Genomic DNA, 16,292 nt, shown 5'->3' with positions numbered 1-16,292 from the left:
ACCCCATGGACTGTAGCCCACCAGGCTCCTCAGTCCATGGGATGTCCCAGACAAGAACACTGGAGTGGGTTGCCGTTTCCTTCTCCAGGGATCTTCCCAACCCAGGGATAGAACTGGCATCCTCCTGCATTAGAAGGTGGATTATTTACCACTGAGACATCAGGAAAGCCCAGGGTATATAGAAATAAAATATTATTATAGAAATAAAATATTATTGCACCTGTGTAATTTATATAATGTGATAAACCAATGTTACCTTAATTAAAAAAAAACTCCATGGGGAAAAGTAGTTCTCAACAGAGGGAAAAGCTAGTGCAAAGGTGTGGAGAGAAGCAAGCTTGGTGAACAGCAGGTAGGTAAATGTATTAAACCTAGTTGCTGGCTTAGTTTAGCTGGTAAACAGACTACAGTAAAGAGAAGGAAACCTTTCAAATAAAAGAGAATTTTTCCCTAGTGAGTTTAGATCTCAGTGACATGCATTAGACAGTGAATTGTCATAACAAGGAGGAGAGGGCATCTCTGTTGCGCGGTTTACAATTCTTCTTGGGAAAGGTAGAAATCCACACAGGGCATTAGGCAGAGCCAATCCGGAAAGCAAAATGGGGTGGGCTTTTAAGCAAACGTGAAGGAATAATGAGCTGGCCCGAAAAAAGGAGTGGGATATGGAGTGGGTTGGTTGGACACTTTGTCAGATTCTTTAGAAATTAACTGACGAGTGTGTTTTTGGCTGCACGCATCTCCACTGCCGCACTCAGGTTTCCTCTGTTGCGGTGAGCAGGGCCTGCCCTCCACTGTGGGGCGCGGGCGGCGTGTCCGGGTGGCCTCCCCTGTTTGGAGCACCCGCTCTAGAGTGCAGGCTTCGCAGTGGCCGCTTGTGGGATCTTCCTGGACCCGGGTGGAACCTGCACTGGCAGGTGGATTCCTAACTCCTGGAACCACCAGAGAAGTCCCTGTCAGATCGTTTCGTGTGCATTTGCTTTCAGTATCTTGTAACTGAGCCTCAGGACTCTGTTCCCAACTTCGTTATTAGACGCCAGTGGGAAGCAGTTGTTCCTGTTTTCAGGTTCAAGATAGACACCAGGTTCGGGAAGCTTCATCAGGGAAAGTGACTGAGGGTATGACCTGGAAAGATCTCCCAGCCAGGGAACTGGCTTCTGGAAGCGCATTTCCAAGGACCTAGAAAGTGTGAAAAAGCACTGCTCCCTGGAGGGCCTGGACCAGCAGAAGTGAGATTTCCAGGGCCCTCGTGTCTGAAATGCTGTTAGGATGCTCGCGTCCAGCAATTTGAAGGTAATAAAACTGATTCAATTCGGCAAATGGAGACAACTGAGCGGCAGGAAAGGGTGGTGATAGAGCGCTTTGGCTCAGAGGCAGAGCAGACCCGGGCTCGAACCTCTTACTCCATGACCCTGGGAAGCTGATTTTCTGACTCTTTGCGACCCCATGGACTGTAGCCCACCAGGCTCCTCTGTCCATGGGATTCTCCAGGCAAGAACACTGGAGCAGGTTGCCATGTCCTTCTCCAGGGGATCTTCCCAACCCAGAGATGGAAGCCGCATCTCTTGCATCTCCCGCACTGGCAGGTGGATTCTTTACCACTGCACCACCAGGGAAGCCCTGGAGCGAAGGGTGTCCTCCCCAAATTCATGTCCACTTGAAGGCCATTCATGTGGCCTTATTTGGAAATAGACCATCCAGGCTTGGAGTGAGACCTGTATCCAAGGACTCATGTCTTTATAACAGAAAGGAGAGGAAATTCAGACACAGAGAGACAAGGGAGAGCCCCTGTGACCGTGGAGGCAGGCTTGGAGGGATGCGACTACAAGCCAAGGGCAATGGCAGGTTTCAGGCTCCCAGCAGAGCCTGGAAGAACAGGCAGGGGTCCTGCGCTGGGGGTGGACCCTCCCTCCAGAGGGGGCACGGCCCTGCCGCGGCCTGGATTTCGGGCTCTAGCCACCAACGCTATGGGAGGGCACATCGCGGCTGTGTTCAGTCACCACGAGGGTGAGCGTCTGTTCCCGCAGCCCTGAGAGATGAGCACAGCATCTTCACACATAAACTGAGGAAGGGAGATTGGCCTGTGTGCTGCGCTGACACACAGCAGGCACACAGAAAGCAGCATCTGAAAGGGCTGGAACGCCCTGCGGTGCGTGGGGCTGGTTGACCTGGGGTCGACCACGCGTCAGCAGGCGCACATTCTGGTGGGAGACCCTGACGGGAGCCAAATAAAACACGTAAGTACAACATGGAACCAGGCAGTGATTAGCACTATGAAGAAAAATAAGATGGGACAGGGGACAGAGAGGGATGGAAAGCAGGACCTATGTGCTATTCTAAAATTGGCTGATCATGTGCTGTTCTAAAATCGGCTGGTCACCGACTTCCATGGAAGGCCATTGGTTAAGACCCTGTGTTCCTGGTACAGGGGCAAGTGTTTGATTCCTGGTCAGGAAACTAAGATATTGCATGCCACACAGCTCTGCCAAATAAGTAAATAAATAAAAATACTTTTTTAAAAGTATTTATTAAGAAAAATAACATAAGATTGGCTGGCCAGGGGAAGGCCTTTCTGAAAAGGTGACATTTGAATAAGGACCTGAATGTTGAGTGGGTGGCATGTGGTCAGTCAGTTCAGTTCAGTCACTCAGTCATGTCTCACTCTTTGTGACCCCATGGACTGCAGCACACCAGGCCTCCCTGTCCATCACCAACTCCCGGAGTTTACTCAAACTCATGTCCATTGAGTCGGTGATGCCATCCAACCATCTCATTCTCTGTTGTCCCCTTCTCCTCCCACCTTCAATCTTTCCCAGCATCAGGGTCTTTTCAAATGAGTCAGTTCTTCATATCATGTGGCCAAAGTATTGGAGCCTCAGCTTCATTGTCAGTCCTTCCAATGAATATTCAGGACTGATTTCCTTTAGGATGGATTGGTTGGATCTCCTTGCAGTCCAGGGGACTCTCAAGAGTCTTCTCCAACACCACAGTTCCAAAGCATCAATTCTTCGACGCTCAGCTTTCCTTATAGTCCAACTCTCACATCCATACATGACCACTGGAAAAACCATTAGCTTTGACTAGACGGACCTTTGTTGGCAAAGTAATGTCTCTGCATTTTATATGCTGTCTGCTGCTGCTGCTAAGTTGCTTCAGTTGTGTCCAACTCTGTGCGACCCCATAGACAGCAGCCCACCAGGCTCCCCCATCCCTGGGATTTTCCAGGCAAGAACACTGGAGTGGGTTGCCATTTTCTTCTCCAGTGCGTGAAAGGAAAAGTGAAAGTGAAGTTGCTCAGTCGTGTCTGACTCTTAGCGACCCCATAGACTGCAGCCCACCAGCCTCCTCCATCCATGGGATTTTCCAGCCAAGAGTACTGGAGTATATGCTGTCTAGGTTGGTCATAACTTTTCTTCCAAGGAATAAGTGTCTTTGGTCAGCCCTCCATGAATCTTAGTGAGTGTTATAAATATGACAGCTATCATTAAATGGGCAGATGTGGTATCAAAAAATGTGTTTCAAATCCAGGCTCTGAATAAGCAGTGTTGTGGCTTTCTCTGAGTCTCCTGGAAAATAAAGATGGTGATACTGTCATAAGGTAAAAAAAAAATTGTAAATCAGTAATTCAGGGACCATCTTTGGTATATTTGATGGGAAAAGTTTACAATTTCTAATCTAGTCAATTTTATCATTCTTTTCCTTTATGCTGGTATTTTTCTCTTGTTTAAGAAATCCTTTTTCACATTGAAGTCATACAGATACACTTCTAGAGAATGAGTTTCTAACCTTTTTTATGCTATGGATCCTCTAGTGCGTTTTTAAGTGGCTAAGATAAAAATTATAGGATTACAAAGGAAATCAATTATGCTAAAATTCAGTAATTAATTAAAATTTATGACATACTATGATACATAGTAAATGTGCTTCTTTTTAAAATAACAAGATTTAGCAGGAAATCTAATAGCTACTATAAATTTCCAAGTACTGATGAACATAATATTTTGAGATACTTACAAAGACTGTAGTGTAATATAAAAACATATGTATTCTTATTAATGACTAAATCATAGGTACCAAAAGATTACTGTGGTCTGTTGTCTACATTGATTGCTGAATTTCTAAATTTTAGTTCAGTTCAGTTCAGTCGCTCAGTCGTGTCCGACTTGTTGCGACCCCATGAATTGCAGCACGCCAGGCCTCCCTGTCCATCACCAACTCCCGGAGTTCACTCAGACTCACGTCCATCGAGTCAGTGATGCCACAGAGCTAGTGAAAATAAATATCAATTATTTTCCCATCCACATGTTCATGAACTGACCTAATTCTACCCACCGACACATGTTAGTTTCTCAGTCTTGCCCAGCTTTTTGGGACCCCATGGACTGCAGCAGGGCAGGCTTCCCTGTCCTTTACCATCTCCTGGAGTTTGCACAAACTCAAGTCCATTGAGTTGGGGATGCTATCTAACCATCTCATCCTCTATCGCCCCCTTCTCCTCCCGCCTTCAATCTTTCCCAGCATCAGGGTCTTTCCCAGTGAGTCAGCTCTTCGCATCAGGTGGCTAAAGTATTGGAGCTTCAGCTTCAGCATCAGTTCTTTCAGTGAATATTCAGGACTGATTTCCTTTAGGATGGACTGGTTGGATCTCCTTGCAGTCCAAGGGACTCTCAAGAATCTCCAACACCACAGTTCAAAAGCTTCGATTCTTCGGTACCTAGCCTTCTTTATGCTTGATTATATGGACCTTTGTTGGCAAATGATGTCTTTGTTTTTTAATATGCTGTCTAGGTTTGTCATAGCTTTCCTTCCAAAGAGCAAGCGTCTTTCAATTTCATGGCTGCAGTTACAGTCAGCAGTTATTTTGGAGCCCAAGAAAATAAAATCTGCCACTGTTTCCATGTTTTTCCCATCTATTTGCCATGAAGTGATGGGGCCAGATACCATGATCGTAGTTTTTTGAATGTTGAGTTTTAAGCCAGCTTTTTCACTCTCCTCTTTCACCTTCATCCAGAGGTCCTTTAGTTCCTCTTCACTTTCTGCCATTTGGGTGGTGTCAACTCCAAATCAGGCTTCCCAGATGGTACTAGTGGTAAGAACCCACCTGCCAACACAGGAGATGTAAGAGACGAGAGTTTGATTCCTGGGACAGGAAGATCCCCTGGAGAAGGAAATGGCAACCCACTCCAGTATTTTTGCCTGGAGAATCCCATGGACAGAAGAGCCTGGCGGGCTATGGTCCATAGTGTTGCAAAGAATTGGGCACAACTGAAGTGACATAGCATGCATGCATGCATCTGCATATCTGAGGTTGTTGATATTTCTCCCTGCAATCTTGATTCCAGCTTGTGATTCATTCAACCCAGCATTTCGCATGATGCACCCTGGCAAACCACTTCAGTCTTGGAAGAAGCTCCCGAAAGGACTGCAGAAAGATCCTCTTCCCACTGGGGAAGGGAAGCCCTCTGCCCAGCTGCATGATGCTCTACCCCCCAGTGCAATCATTCTTGTGAGGAAAAAGATGCTCCAGAAGTCTCCTGTGTTGTGAACATGTGTGAGGCAGGAACAAGGTCTGTGGCAGTGCTGAGCCATGCTGCCATGTTGGAACCTGAGGCCAAAGGAAAAAAATCACGGATACTGATTCTGTCTTTATTTAAAATTTGGATATTTCAGTCATCGTGGAACTTTACTCAGTAATGTGTATTTTTTAAAAATATTGCATTAAGGGAATTCCCTGGCAGTCCGGTGATTAGCACCCAGAGCTTTCACTGCAGGGACCCTGGTTCCATACCTAGTCAGGAAAGACCCCAAAAACCAGTCTGTGCAGCCAGAAAAAGGTATTTTTCAATAAAATACAGCATTAAAATATGAATTATTTTGATTGCTGACTTGGGGGGAGAACTCCCTTAAATTTTGCCTACTTGACTTCACTCTCCTCCTCACCTTCATTCCTGCCCTGGTCTGTGAGTCTCTATGTGAAGCTATTTTCTCTAATGATAGTTTTGGAAGGACACTCTTGACAAAAGTTCAAAACTTTATCTGTAGAGAAACACAGCCGTCAGGATTTACTGAGATAACAGGAAAGGAAGGCCACCTCCCAACCTCGAAAGTGCCCATTGTCCAAGTGACTCTTGGCTGCCAATTGCCTTCTCCAAGAGAGAGAGAATAAACTAATTTCAGTTCGATAAAGTGCTTTGTCCTACCTCCACCTCCAGTGATGAGAGAGAGAACAGTTTCTCTCCCGTTGCTAAGCAACGGCGAAAACAGTGCGCAGCATCTGTACCGGCCCGACCGGCTGATAGGAATCAGTGTCTAAAGTTCTTGTGTGCGTTTTGAAGTCAACAATAATTGCAGTTCTCTATTAGTGTTCATTAAGTTGGTTTAGGCTGGACCCACTCCAATCCCCACTTGGCGAGTCGACTGCGTTGTCCTCCTCGGGAAAGAACTATTTGGCAATAAAAACCCTGGGCTGGTTTCCTCCACTCATTTCCCCTCGAGAGGCTGGGAAACTGTGGTCTCCAGCCCTGGAGAACAAGGCCTCTGTTGAAGGTTCTGGAAGAGTGGGGTGGAGAACAGGGCGGGGAGGAAGACTCTGGTCTCCTGGAGCTGGCTTCTGTCCGCTCTGTGCTAAGGGGAGGCCAGTGGAGCAGAAGTCCGTTGTGTGAAATGAGCCGGGGCTGCACCCTGGCCCTGGCGCCAGCCCCGAGGCTTCGAAAGCACTTCTGAGCCCCCGTCGTGGACGAGCTCCAGAGAGGGGCGCGGCCCAGGGCCTGGGCAGCTCCGGCCTCTCCAGCCGGGGAAGGGGTCAGACAGCGGCCTCGGTGTGACGGTAGAAAGTTCCAGCCCGCTTCAGAGTCGTCCTCGGACGCCGCTTCCCAGGGGCTGACACCCCGGGTGGCTGCCGGCTGCCAGCCGCGCCAAGGAGCCCGCCCGCCACCTTACGTGACCTGCCCTCGGTCCCCGGCACTCAGGGTCCAGGTCTGCTCTGAAGACAGAACCAGAAACCAACGCACGGCCGTTAGCGAGGCTGCTGCGCCCCTCTCCTCAACCCCACTCCCCAGCCCCTTTCGTCTCTCCGCGCTCCGCCTGGCCCGCACCGTCTCGTCTCCGCGGGTGCGCGGCTGAGGGCTGGGCGGGAAAACAAGCCTGCCTGCGCCCCCTAGTGTACACGGGAGCCCAGCGCCGCTCGAAGCTGCGTTCCGGGGAGGCCGGCGGGCCGAGAGCGATGGTGCAGACCGATGAGTGACTGCGGTGGGAGGGCCTAAGTCCATGGGATTACCGGGTCCGGTGAGAGGGAACCGGGTTTACACTCGTGATTCAGTTCGTGACCCAGCAAACTGTCCTTCTTGAGTCCTCGCGTCTCTCCTCCTCTGGGGTATGAAGCCAGAGGTCCTTTGGGACTCCATTACTGAGATGAAGGGACGACCAAGCCATCAGAGTACTCTCATCTTCCTGGGGAGCTAGAGAACGGCCTTTGTTATTGCTGTTCGGTCACTAAGCTGTGTCCGACTCTTTGTGACCCCATGGACTGCAGCACACCAGGCTGCCTTGTCCTTCACTATCTCCTGGAGTTTGCTCAAACTCATGTCCATGGAGTCGGTGATGCCATCCAACCATCTCATCCTCTGTTGCCCTCTTCTCCTCCTGCCCTTAATCTTTCCCAGCATCAGGGTCTTTTCCAATGAGTTGGCTGTTCGCCCCAAGTGGCCAAAGTATTGTAGCTTCAGCATCAGTCCTTCCAGTGAATATTCAGGGTTGATTTCCTTTAGGATTGACTAGTTTGGTCTCTTTGCTGTCCAAGAGACTCTCAAGAGTTATAGAATGACCTTGGCTTGTGGTTAATATGTGCAGAAGCCCAACTGTTGTTAAGAAGATAATCTAACAGCTTCTCTAAGAAATTCTCAAAGTCCAAAGTCGCTTGTTTTGCTATAGTTACTAAAATGCGTACTCAGTTCTATACAGAGATACTTTCAGGCCATGATTCCCAAACAACAGACCAGCTGTGAAAGCGTGGGAAGATCTGAACAGCAAGCTCCTTTCACCTCATAATTCTGCAGATCTTTCTCTGAAAGATGCAGGAGAGAGCTTGTGCACTCAGATACTCAGTTGTGTTCAAACCTTTGCGAGCCCACAGACTGTATCCCCCCAGACTCCCCTGTCCAAGGAATGTTCCAGGCAAGAATATTGGAGTGGGCTGCCATTTCCTACTCCAGGGGATCTTCCTGACCCAGGGATCAAACCTGTGTCTCCTGAATTGGCAGGTGAATTCATTACCACCATGCCACCTGGGAAGCCCACAGGAGAGAGCTTAGGTAAATGTGAAAAAGGATCTGCTCTCAAGGTAAGCCAAGGCAGGGAGGCACTGGAGTGTGCGGTAGATACCAAGAACCATTCATTAAAAGAAGAGTTGACTGTAACTTATCCCAGGGGTAACCAGGAATCTCACCTACCTAGCAGCTTTAAGCAAACAGTTGTTTAAAAAATCTCTCCAGGTTGACTAGTTTGATTAAAAAGTCAAGAACAAACACAAACAAAAACCAAACAAACAAAAATGTCAAAAATAAGAATGGGAAATAAGTTTAACTTTATGTACTAACTTTTGTCAGCTGAAGAGCCTGACACATAGAGAGTGATCCTGAAGGTTCAGTCTGAAGAAAAGTATCAGGATCTATTAGTAATGTCTGCCATGAGCACCCGGAAGGACTAGTGGTCTGCAAGGCAACTAAGCAGGAAGAAAAGAGAGTAGACTATAAGAACTATGTTAATTATAAGAAACTGTTAAGAAATCTAAGCCACCTCACCTTTTGATGCTGTCTTTGGTCTTTCTTGTACTCAGGGATTGTGATGATGTGGTTTTCCCCCCTTCCTGTGCTAGGGAACAGGGTATGTACTGATCCCATCTTCTCCCTTCTTGGTTTGCCTAACTTCCCAGCTATCTTGAAGGCTGATGGGCAACAGTAACAGAATGGAGGTGAGGCTGCATTGGAGTCCCACCTTTCCTGAAATTATGGAGTGATGACTCAGTTCCCAAGTACTAATAGAATGTTGACCATCTACCCTGTGGGGCTACCTTAGTAGCTCAGTTGGTAGAGAATATGCTTGCAATGCAGGAGACCCGGGTTTGATTCTTGGGTTGGGAAGATCCCTTGGAGAAGGAAATGGCAACCCACTCCAGTTTTCTTGCCCAGAGAATCCCATGGACAGAGAAACCTGGCAGGCTACAGTCCATGAGGTTGCAAGAGTTGGATACGACTTGGCAACTAAACCACCACCACCCTGTAGGCTAGTAAATGCTAGGGGTGTGCAGAGAAAGAGGGCTGTGTGCAAAAAATTCGAGGTTTACACGCCCCATAGTTTCTTGACCGGCAAGAAGCAATTAGAACAGTGCCATGGCCTGCGAACCACACTCTCAGAAGAAGCAGGGCTAGGTAGAAGGTGGGATAGCCAAAGTCTCCTCTCTCTGACCCTGTAGACCCTTATGCAGTTGTGTATTGGAAGGAGATCACCCAGAAGCTGTGCACCCTGTCCTGAGGGCCGCCATATAGCACCGTGGAGTCCTGGCCAACTCCTCCCAAAATGTGCCTTGAGCTTCCCACTTCTCTTCATTGCTGCCCTCCTGTTCCAGTACTGGACACTGTCGCCTCTCCCTGGACAGTGCTGGGGCCTCCTAACAGCTCTCCCTGCAACTGTACCCCTACCTTCCACCCCATCCCCTGGTTCCCCTTTCTGGAGTCCACTCTTTAAACAAGTTAGTGGCGTGATCTTTTAATACATGAATCTGACTCTATCATCACACGCTTAATTCTTCTTCCCTTGGGGCTTCCCATTTCTCTCTTGAATCTCACACTTAGTGGGCACACTGGCCTTTAGGTGGTCCTTTGCAGTACACCTGTCGCTGCGGGGTCATCATGCAGACCCTTCTCACCTAAATCACCTCCCCTTCCTCTCCTTCCTTCTTTACTTTATTAACACCCACCTCCTGCTCCTTGTTGGTTTGAATGTCACCTTCCGGGGAATCCAGGCAAAGTAAGGTCCTGATTGTTACAGTTTTGCAAAACACCTCATACTCTCTTCAGAGACAGAGATTAAAACTGTAGCTAGTTCTTTGTAGAATTATTTGCATAATGTCTCCTCCCTGCTAGACCGTAAGCTCTAGGACAAGAGGTCTTTTTATTGCAGCATCTCAGGATCTTAGTATAGCCCCTAATGCAGCTCTTGGCATGTGCTTAATATTTATTGAATAAATTAGTAAATGGAAGGGGACAGTGATGGGTGGATGGATGGATGGATGGATGAGTGGATGGATGGACAGATGGATGGATGAGTGGATGGATGGACAGATGGATGGATGGATGGATGGATAGATGGCTGGCTAACTGGCTGGGGCTTTCTATGATTAAAGGTGATTTCAACTCCTCTTTGGTATCTTTAGGAAAAGCAAGTATAGGGGAGGAAGGTGGATGGATGGATGAGTGAATGGATGGATGGATGCATGATGGATGGATGAGTGAATGGATGGATGGATGCATGATGGATGGATGAGTGGATGGATGGATGGATGGATGGGTAGATGGATGAGTGGATAGATGGAAGGATGAGTGGATAGATAGATGAGTGGATGGATGGGTGGATGGATGGATGGGTAGACGGATGGGTGGATATGTAGTTCTAGATTGTGGCTTCATTTCCCAGGAATCTGAGCTTTGTCTCTTCAGGACTCCAGAGATGAGTGTCTAGAATCCCATCCCTCAAAATGTTATTCAAAAAGGAAAAAAATAAAAAGCAAATGAGAGCTTAATAGATCAGAGGGAAGGAAATAAAACTTTGAGCATTCGTTTATGTTGCAGGGAAAGCTGGATGAAAGAAGGCACTTGTGTGACTGCTGCTTGCCCTTCCAGTGCATCACAGCAACCTAACTGCCACATGATGCTGCTTTTCCCTGGGACCTCCTGAAATCCAAGCAGGCAGGTGAGCCCAGGAGTTTCACAACCTCACTTTTACATGCACATGGCAGACTCCAAACACTTCTACTCACTACTTGGCCCTGTAAGTTGCTACTTTGTGTATCAGTAGCAACACAAGGGAACAAGGGGAAATGGAATATAACATTGTTCTCCACTCTCTTGGATCGAATCTAGATATCTTACGCCTGTGCTGCCCATGTTTTTGGTGGCACGAGAGCTAGGGAATGGGGCATGAGAGACTCAGCAGCAGAAACATCCAGTGGGTCTTCCAAAGACTGCTCTTTGGGACAAGTTCAAGGATTCACCCATGGCTTCCCCACTCCCTGTGATGGCTGGGTCTCTGCTCTCATCTTGGTAATGCATGTTGCACTGAGGTTTTCTGTGATTGTACCAGGGGTGTGGGCTCCATTCGGCCACCAAGGCCCATCCAAAGGTGGGCTGATGGACCCGCATAGCACGGACAAGTCTCGGGGGATCTGATAACCTCAGCCCTGCAGGACCAGTGTGTGGACCGGGGAGCATCCTTTCCTAGGGTGTGGCCCAGGACAGCTTTACTCCGTGCTCCCACGGCACCCCCGCAAGGGTCCCCAACTGATCGGTGCCCATCAGTTGTGGGCAGAAATCTTAGGGGCCAAAGGGAACCACCTGGGGCTCCCTAGAGCCGTGCCCCAGTGCCTAGCACCATGAAGACACTTGGTGAGGAAGAAGTAACGAATGACGTTTCAGGGATGTGAATATGGGCTGAACATCAAGCAGAACGTTCTGGTCATTAGAACTGCCCGTGATGGGATGGCCTGCCTTGGGAAGCACCAGTGGGGGTCAGCAAGTCCCCGGTACACATTCTGGTTAGACTGGAGCAGCGAGAAAGCATTTAGTGACGGGGGCCTGATGCTGAGTCCAGGGGCTCAGACACACGTGGGGTGAGTCGTGGCTCCACTACATCCAGCTGTGTGGGACTTAAAGGCAGTTGGCCTCAGTGACCTCATCTGTGAAATGGAGGTAATAACCCACTCTCAGTTCTCTTAAAGCAGCAGCTGAGACAAGGGCATGAGCCCAAGGCATTTGTTTGGGAGGTGATCCAGGAAGTCCAAGGGAAGCAGCAGTGAGAGGCGGACAAAGAAGTGGGTGAAGTCTAGCAAGGGCGCCTTAGTAAGCCCTGCCTGGCCACTGGGGCTCACTCCTGTCGGGGAGCCTCCAAAGAGCCCAGTGGAATGCCCTTCTCTGAAGGATGAAAGTGATGTCCAGCGGTTTGAAGCAGTTCTTCAGTTCCCGGCCAGAGATGGAGGTCAGGCTGCAGCCGTGAGCATGCTGAATCCCACCCCCGGACCAGTGGTCAGGGACAAGGCCCCCGCGGCTCTGCCGAAGGTGAATTCCCATGAAGAGATGGGGAGCAGTGCTTGTCAGGAGGAAAGAGAGTTCATGTGGATAGACAGATGCGCGGACTCAGAGTGTCGCCCACGTGGCGTTTTGAATCACTTTTACGGGCCATTCTTCTGGGTTTCCTTTGCCCAATCATCTTGCTTTCCCTGGTTCTGAGTCTGTATTTGGGTCTCCCCGTTAGCTCAGTGGCAAAGAATCTGCCTGCCAACGCAGGTGACGCAGGGGATGCAGGAGATGTAGGCCTGATCCCCGGGTCTGGAAGATCCCCAAAAGGAAACGGCAGCCACCTCCAGTGTTCTATACCCTGGAGGATCCCACAGACAGAGGAGCGTGGTGGGCTACAGTCCCAAAGTCACAGAGTCAGACACGACTGAGGGACGGAGCACTCACACACGAGTCTGTGTTTGGTTTATCCCATGGGTGCGGGCGCACCTCTTAGCCAAGACGGATTCTAGTGAAGAGGCCTGTGGGGAGCTGCGTCACTTACTCTGAGGGGTCGCGCCCTCCCTTCTGAACTCCAAGGCGCCTTCCTGTGCACCTTAGTTGGGAAGGTCTCCCATACCTTGAGAATGAGAGAATCGTGGTCTCTTATCTGGGTGGGGCTCAGCTCTTCCTGGTCTTCATCCTGGAATTTCCGCCCATGGGGACACACCCCAGCTGTTCAGCCTGGAGCCCATCTGTCTCTCGCCTCTAAAGCCCCACCGTCTCTCCACCACTGCCCATCGCCAGCCTTCCGGGCAAACCCACCTGCTCTTCAGGGCAGACCCAGCTTCCTCTCTCCCCAAATCAGAAGCCACTGGAAGTGGGGAGCAGTCCCTCCAGCCACAGCTGCGGTCAGAGGTGGACAAATGTTTCCAAAGTTACAGGATGGAACAGGAGCTCCATGACAGAGGGACTTGTCAAGACAGTGGTCGCTCAATAAATGTATTTTGAATTAATGCATATTATAGGGTTAAAGAAAATAATACTCTAAAATGTTCAACGCTCTACCCAATAGTAACGTGCTACACTCAGTTGCTATTACTGTTATTACTGATTTCTTTTTCTTAATAGACAGTGGTACTTTCCAAGAGGAATGGAAACCATTTGGGGTGATGCTGTAACCTTTGGGCTTGTGTGTTTGCTTGGAGGACTCTCTGTTTTGGAGAAGATGGAAATGGTTCTGACCTACAGAATGAAAGCTTTGCAGGGATCCGGGAACAGTGGAGTTTCCCAGATGGCTTTTAGTGAAGTCACTTCCTTTAATACCCGCTGACATGTGGCCTAATGGTTTTCTGAGTTAAACTGACAGTTTTAAAGCTGGAACAATAGGGCTTGTGCCAGGGAGAATTACCTGGTGACCCCCAGATGTCCAAAGTGTGGTCTAACTGGATGGATGATTTAAAAAAAAAATACAAAAAGTTGTGCACTCTCTCGCCATTGAGCTCAAACCCTACCCCAAGGTGCAAAAAATCAAGAAGCTGAAGCATTCTTATCCTGTGAATCCACGCTCTGAACTGTCTGAAGCCGCTTCAGCCATGCTAACCATCATGTGCCTCCCGGATGAAGGCGGAGCCCCACGGCAGGAGGAGACGAAGAAACAAGCAGGTGGGGTTTCTCCTTTTCCTGCCAGAGAAGCCCTGTTCTGCAGGGCTGCTTTTGAAAGCTGTGGTCTTTACCTGGATCTGTTTCCTAAAGGAAATCTTTTCTCCACCCTGAACAAAGTTGGCCTCAGGGAAGAAGGCAGGTGAGGTGCCCTGGATGGCTGGTGTGCCTGGGATACCATGGAGAGAAAAGAACAGAAAGGGTACTTTAGAAGGAGCTCAGGGGGACTTCCTGCCGGCACCTTGGCATGGTTCCCTGCAGCTTCCTGGGGACTGACCCTGGGCCGTGACAAAGAGCCAAGTCCTCAGCCCTGGCCCCCAGGGGACTCGTCCCTGCAGCTTTAGAATCCCCAGTGGCAGACCCCTCCTGCAGGGATGGCAGCTTGGGTCTGAGCCCTCCTGGCCTCTACACTGAGGTTTCTCCCATCGCCCAGCTAGCGTTTTCACACTGCATGTGTCCGCACCCTATTGAAGACTGAAGTTCTCATTTTCAGGCATTTGATGTTCTCCTGGCCTGGGAAGATGGGTTCCAGAAGCCAGCTGTCTTTTTTTTTGTCTCCTGTGGTCTAAGGTGTCCAACCTCCTCTTCCTCCAAACAAATGCTCCTGGATCACACTGCAAAGAGCAGCAGAAGAAAGAGTTTTAAAAATACATTGGCTTGAGCTGCCCTGTCAATACTAATGCATTCAGGAAGCTGAAGGTGGCTCCCAGGACAGCTATGTCAGGTCTGGCATTCAGATATTTAGTGGCCAAGTAATTACTGTAATAATTAATTTCCATTGCTTAATCCAGCAATCAGGCATGTCGCTTTACACATGGGAAAATGTTGTCCCTGTAGGGGAGCGTGTGTGTGTGAAATACAGAGCAGCAATTGTTACTTTGTTAAGATCTGGAGATCTGTTTATGGAATAAATAAGATGCTTTTAGATGGGTTTTGCAGTCATAGGTTTGGGAGAAAAGCAGGAAAGTAAATAGAGAGAGGAAGACGTCCCGGGACTTGCCTGGTGGTCCAGCAGCTAAGATTCCATGCTCCCAACGCAGGGGACCAGGGTTCAATTCCTGGTCAGGGAGCCAGATCCCGCAGGCTGCAACCGAAAAAAAAAAAAAAAAAAAAAAAGATCCCACACCTGGTGCAGTCAAAACAAATAACAAATATTAAAAAAAGTAAATGTCCCAAATTTCAAATGCTGCCCTTGTGAGAATATCTGCAAATTAGTGTGTTAGTCACTCAGTCGTGTCTGACTCTTTGCGACCCCATGGATTGTATCCTGCTAGGCTCCACCATCCATGGGATTCTCCAGGCAAGAACACTGGAGTGGGTAGCCATTACCTTCTGCAGGGAATCTTCCCAACCCAGGGATCAAACCCCCGTCTCCTGCACTGCAGGCAGATTCTTTAGGTTTGGCCAAAAGTAACGCTTTGCAGCTTTGGAAATAGCAATGTGAAATGAATTAAGCTTTCACAAATCCTGCCCTGGGCTTTCCTGATCCATGATGCTCCACGGAAATATTCTGCAGGACACAGATGTCATTTTAACTTTTCTAAGGCCGCACATTTTAAAAGTACAAAGAGATAATGAAATTATTTTAAAAATGAAGTTCACTTAATGTACTAGATCTGAAATATTATGGCCTTAAAATCAATAGAACAAAATATTACTGGGACAGTTTGCATTTTTTTTTTTCATATAGACTTTGAAACCTGATGTGGTTTTTTCACTTGTAGCATATTCCAGTTTAGTTCAAAATTTGGTTTCTCAGTCTCAATGGTCACATTTAAAATGCCCAGCAGCCACATGTGACCTGCGGCCTCTCTGCTGGCCAACACGGAGATCCAGGGTGCTGGTCAGAGGCCCTTCTATGAAGCCACTGCTGATACAGTAATGTATAGCTGACAGTGTTGTTTCAGGGGTCAAAGACGATGTGATTCAATTCAAGTGGTTCCTGGACACTTTGACAGACTGAGGTGGAGACTGGCATTTCTTTCTCAGCTTTGAGCCTCCCCTTGACGTCTCGTGTCTGTTTTCATCCTCCCCGGGGGGGAGTCCATTTCGAGGACCCAGGCATACTGAATGCCTCATCCCACACCATGGGAGCGGGTAGAGAAAAAGAATTGAGGTTGACTCTGAACTCAAGGGATTTGCCATCGGGAAGAAGAGGCTGTATCAAAACAAAAGGATGGACAAGTCCCATCAGACAGTACAGAGTCTGAGGTCAGGTGAAATGTGCTTAAACGCCAGAGTGAAAGGTGCATGGGGTAGAGAGGGTGGCCGCACTCACTGGGACGATTTCTAGGGGAAGGCAGGGTCCTTCAAGGCTGACTAGGGTTCCCGCGGGCCCAGAAGAAGGACGTGTGGGGAAGGGGAAAGGTG

General features: G+C 48.7%; 1 long non-coding RNA gene across 1 annotated transcript in view; it reads left to right on the top strand.

Moving 5' to 3' along the window:
* The first annotated feature begins 10,515 nt into the window (after positions 1-10,515).
* The window catches only part of LOC133255082 (uncharacterized), a 79,840-nt gene continuing 74,063 nt past the window's right edge, over positions 10,516-16,292 (top strand). Inside the window, exon 1 of the long non-coding RNA XR_009738868.1 lies at positions 10,516-10,962. This is a non-coding gene — a long non-coding RNA (uncharacterized LOC133255082). The remainder of the gene's footprint in view (positions 10,963-16,292) is intronic.

The sequence above is a fragment of the Bos javanicus genome, chromosome 10 (assembly GCF_032452875.1).
Source record: "Bos javanicus breed banteng chromosome 10, ARS-OSU_banteng_1.0, whole genome shotgun sequence".
In the NCBI taxonomy this organism is placed as follows: Eukaryota; Metazoa; Chordata; class Mammalia; order Artiodactyla; family Bovidae; genus Bos; species Bos javanicus.
This window is presented reverse-complemented; position numbering and strand designations above follow the sequence as displayed.